This window comes from Pecten maximus, unplaced genomic scaffold (genome assembly GCF_902652985.1).
Source record: "Pecten maximus unplaced genomic scaffold, xPecMax1.1, whole genome shotgun sequence".
NCBI lineage: Eukaryota > Metazoa > Mollusca > Bivalvia > Pectinida > Pectinidae > Pecten > Pecten maximus.
In genome coordinates this window covers 85,389-90,800 of record NW_022979487.1, presented here as the reverse complement: position 1 = coordinate 90,800, position 5,412 = coordinate 85,389, and the positions used below count along the sequence as shown (strand labels likewise).

Here is a 5,412-nt window from a genome sequence, read left to right as displayed (position 1 = left end):
ACTTTTGTTTCTTTCTGTTTACAAACACAAACCAAATATGTCCTATATCCCTTCAGGCAGAACACACTACACATATATGGGAACTACTCCTTAAAAGACTAGAGCTATATATGATATTATATATATGACATTTAACACGATCTACCCACCAACCAAGCTATATATTTATTGAATGTGCATATCTTAGCATGAACCATGGACTTGGATTATATATTTTAAAAGCGCTTTCTGCATGATACCAACTTTGAGAACCTAAATAATCTACTGTAAGAAATCGGAATTAATTAATTTATCTATTTTGAACTTGAAGTATTCTAAAGACTGGGATTGATCAACATGGGTGATTTTAAACTTTAACTTTTAAGCTGTATAAACCTTGGAGAGTACATAAATAAACAAACTCATCTGATAACAGGTTTGTATTCATACATGTTTACTTGATATTCAGTTGATATGAACATATAAACACCTTACTCAACATCAACACATTCTTGTTTACTGTGGTGGAACGTGTCCCCCGATCTTGTTGATAAATCTAATATATTCTCGATCATTCAGTATACCTCAAAACATGTTCTGTGCTTCATACAAAGAACAGGTTAGTCATAGACATCTGAACATGTAAAACCTGCAGTTAATTTAACTTCTGTATAGCACTTAAATGATGAAAGCCATACACTTTTAGAGATCACTTCGATTCTGTAGTTCATGTAATCACAACTGTGTTGGCGAAATACATTATGACTGTCTTCATTGATTGTTAGGATTCTCACCCATCAACAGTGAGGGTCTTTTTGAGGCCATGATGTCTGCTTGTAGTAGATGGTGGCTACCTCACTGAAAAACATGCATAGGGACATTTACTGGTATCGAGAATAGTTGGGGTCAATTGTCTTTCCCGATGTTCACATCAGCCTGGGTGTCTTTTAGGTGTATGGATCTGTAGGTAGTAGCTGGCGGCTACATCACTGCAGGCTAACCAGAAGATTTGAGATGAAGTGTCTTGCCTAAGATCACAAAACAGCATAGGATGATCAATCATCACCGCTTACTGAGAAATGGAAACTGACTCAAGTTAGGGATTTACCCATATACATAGGATCTTCAGCCAAGGTGTCCTTAGTGTGTTGTATCAGCTGAGTAGTATGGCCTGATAGAAGTTCTGAAGGTCGTTCATATCTGGTTTTCAATCAATTGAAATCTACTTCGAGGAACAAGGCATTTGATTAGTCAGAACTCGTGATAATCAACCAATCACAAATCAACACTTCAAAGTTCCCTTAAAGCTCACGGACCTTCTCATTTTCAGGATATTATCAGTGAATTCATTCTGACATCCGACTTTGCTATGGAACTGCAAAACAATGAAAAACAGTAACATCAGGCAATTTTTAAAATAACATCATCCTGGAATATGTAGTGATTGGACATCTTTCATCACACACATGGTTTAAAAGCCAATCTTAATTTACGTGTCATAGATGTATATATGAATAGATTTTTTTTCAATTTTCATTGCGGCTATGAATACCAGTAGCTAGCTACATATCCCGCGGCGCGCGGTAGCGCGCCTCGGAGAATATGTAGCTAGCTACTGGTATTCATAGCCGCAATGAAAATTTTAAAAAAATCTATTCAATTCATATATTTACATAACCTCGATTTAAAAAATTTATATCGAGAAAACGAGAAATTTTATTAAAAAGAAAAAATTGTCATGTATACGACGAAACGCCAAATTATTAGAACAGCCGGGAGATCCCGCCTATGCACCACGCCATTGTGTTAATGTCGTTCCGCATTTTCCGGTCTTTTTTGCTTAATTTTGTATAAAATAAAAAGAAAGAAGTATTAAAGTAAAAATAATATTAAATACAATCATTCAATATTTTTAACACTTATCTCGTACCAACGTTATCGATCTAAGGGAAGCTACTCTTCCTGTCTTACTGTCGATGGCGTATTAATATGACCCGATTAATCAGGTGATTTGCACGAGAGACAATGTTTTCATACGGTTTTCATAGTGTATCCATGGTCATATGTTTGTTGTTTTCACTTGGTATGTTCATATCAGCAAACCACATTAGGAACGTCAATATAATAGAAATGAAAAGCACAAAAACAGAAATTGTATCCTAACTGCTCTAATTCTGGTATTACCATCGTACATAATTTTCTATTATAATTTTCCTTTTTTTTTTTTTTTTCAATGGCAAAAATATTCCTTGTTTTTAATACTGAAAATGTTTATACCTCTACAGGTGAGAAGATCGTATGTGGTGGTGTGGCTCATTCCCCGAACACCAACTCTGGTTAAGACAAAGGAAGGTGTTTATGTAGGAAGTTCTTTGAAGTTTAGTTATAGTCTGTTTCAATACGGAATACTAACAAAGGTAAAAAATAGGTTCAACTCAGGTATATGAATCAGGTATAGTTTTCACTGTTATATTTCTCATACATTTAGACAAAGTTTGTAGTATACACTGCATAAAAGTTCGTTCAATACATAACCATACTGTAGTACGTATGATAAAATGTAAGTTTTAGAACATATAATTTCCATATTTTTACAATATACATATTTTACAAATTGATGTTTGAAATGCCATATTATTTGTTTCTAGTAATTGGATGAACATAGACAGATTTGATAATACTCTAATGCTGCATAATGATAATGCTTTCATTTTATGAATAGATGAGGTACATGTATAATACTTTTTTTACGAATTTGACTTACATATATATCTGGGCATAAAAATAAATAATGGTACTCCAATAAAACATTGCAGACAGACGCTGCTTCCGTGACGTGATATGTACGTCTCTGGTGTATATGAAAGGAATGTTTGCAATAGGTAGCGTACGATTAATAAAAATGATAAGCATATTGCTTTCAAAATTACAAATAATTCTAAAAAAAACAAACAATTAAGTTAAATTGTGTATGTGAAAATGTCATCATTTCGTTACAGCCTGTTGAATCTTTCAATTTGTCCATCTACTCTCGTTGCCATGTTATAAATTGATATGCATTGGAAACCTATAAAAGGAACATATCACATTCTATAATTCTTTTTAAGATATCAAACTTTATCAATCAACACATCAGTAGTCCCCTTTAAACAGATATGTGATGTCTCCTCCTCCTCCTCCTCCTCCTCCTCCTCCTCCTCAGTTTACCGTACTCTTTCATAATAAATGCACATTCGTATATTTTCAATGATAAGTGTTAAAAGTTAGGGTAACACGACGATGTTGTCATAAGCCTGCGAGAACCGTTCCATCCTAATTAGCATCATACTCCGGTCGCTCTCAGGTCTAAGAGGTACAATTCTTTTCCTTTATTGGAATATTCCTAGGAACTTCCTATAATAATGGAACCAATTGCTGCAGCAGTTCTCATTCAGTACAAATGTAGGTTAAAGTGTAGTCTCGCATTCCCCAGACTCTCGAGCGAGGACCTGTGCTTGAAAACAAAAAACACATTCTTACTTGTACAATTCTACTTATCCACTTACCCTCCTCCTCCCTCCTCCTCCTCCTCATTCTACCATTTTATACCAAAGAAAATTGATGTTTCAAGGTGTGCATATTTCTTACACTCATGTCTTATGTCACTGCAAACATTTCATGTTCAACAAATTTGATTAAAAAATGTTTTCGGGTATTCTAATCATTTACATTTTAATTTTGTTTCAAGTTTTTTTTGTAAAGTATGGAAATATTAAATTTTATTTTATTCCAAGGTAAGTATGTAGGAGGTAACTCTTACTTTGTTTCCTCAGGTAGACTAAGTACAGTTCACCCCTCCCCAGTACTAATCCCTGGCCAAGTCAGTACCTCTATACACTAATCCCGGCAATCAATCCCCGCCGACACACCTACCGTCCAGGTAAACGATGACGAACTACTGTCAGCACCCTGTTTTACATTTTATTTCATATCGACGTGAATGTTCACGCCACGTTAAAATGTCAATTAGTCAATAAAGACAAGACATGTACTAAACCTCCAACGACACAATCTATGAGTTATGCTGTATATGGGGTAGATTATGTATGTGTTTTGACATTGGTGGATATGAGTTATACTGTATGTTGGGTAGATTGTGTATGTGATTTGACATTGGTGGGTATGAGTTATACTGTATATGGGGAAGATTGTGTATGTGTTTTTGACATGGGTGGATATAAGTTATACTGCAGGTAGGGTAAATGTTGTATGTGATTTTGATATGGGTGGATATGAGTTATAATGTATATGTGGTATATTGTTTGTGAGTTTTGACATGGGTGGAGTTTTATTGCATTTTTGCCAATGAAATATAAAAATGCGGAGTAACGTCTCAAAAAGATGACGTCATTACCGATTCCCGCACTTTTTGACACTATTAATTATTTAATGTTTTTAATTTTGTTTTTAGGTACAATGTATATGAAATGCAATAAAAAGAAAATTGAATAGCTTCCCGTTAAATATGACGTATATATATATTTCACTCGTATACCAGAATATTGCGAAATTTTTTTCACTGGTGCTTCGCCATCGAGAAAATATCGATATTCTGTCATACCCGTGATTTTTTTTGTGAGTTTTGACAGGGATGGATAATATTATGGACGTACTGATTGTACGAAGTGTGACGTCGTTTAAAACGCCCTGATCGCACGTAATGTGACGTCAATATAGACGCCCGGATTTTACGTAGTGTGACGTCACTCTATACGCTCTGATCGCACGTAGTGTGACGTCAATATATACGCATTGATTTTACGCAGTGTGACGTCACACTTTACGCTCTGATTGTACTTAGTGTGACGTCACTCTGTACGCTATGATTGTACGTATTATGACGTCACTCTGTACGTTCTGATTGTACGTATTGTGACGTCACTCTATAGTCTCTGATTGTACGTATTGTGACGTCACCCTATAGTCTCTGCTTGTTCGTAGTAGGATTAGTCTGCTATTTAGGATCATATATATCTCCAAGAAAGCTGGGTCCTCGTCCCGAGACTGGGTACATTGGTACCCTTTGTGCATAGTTCATTACGGGGGTATGGTAGTGTACACTGGGTATCAGTGTAGCTGAAGGCTTTCACAGCAGCTCCAAATTGAGCCAACCTGTTTGCTGTGGGTTGCGGCTCGTATTCTGGGGAATGATGGTCCTGGTGGTTGAGCTAGAGCTGGCGTCACTGACGAACCTTTTATGTGGGGGGATTATGAACCAGCTCTTGCAACACACCACTTCGGCTTCGGACACTGGATAGACGAGGGGTGGTATGGGCCCTGTATTACAAATCGGCTGGTCATGCCGATCCCGTAGACCTTTATCTAAGAAGGCGGTGTCTCAGGGTCAATCGCGAGTTACTTACGAGTATGCTATTTTGTGCATCCCTGACACTC

General features: G+C 36.3%; 1 long non-coding RNA gene across 1 annotated transcript; it reads right to left on the bottom strand.

Annotated features, from left to right (window-relative positions):
• Nucleotides 1–416: 416 nt before the first annotated feature.
• On the bottom strand, nucleotides 417–3,563 carry LOC117318722. Its single transcript, XR_004530439.1, has 2 exons — nucleotides 2,257–3,563; nucleotides 417–1,354 (listed from the first exon to the last, which is right to left on the bottom strand). It is a non-coding gene; the product is annotated as an uncharacterized LOC117318722 (long non-coding RNA).
• Nucleotides 3,564–5,412: the final 1,849 nt, after the last annotated feature.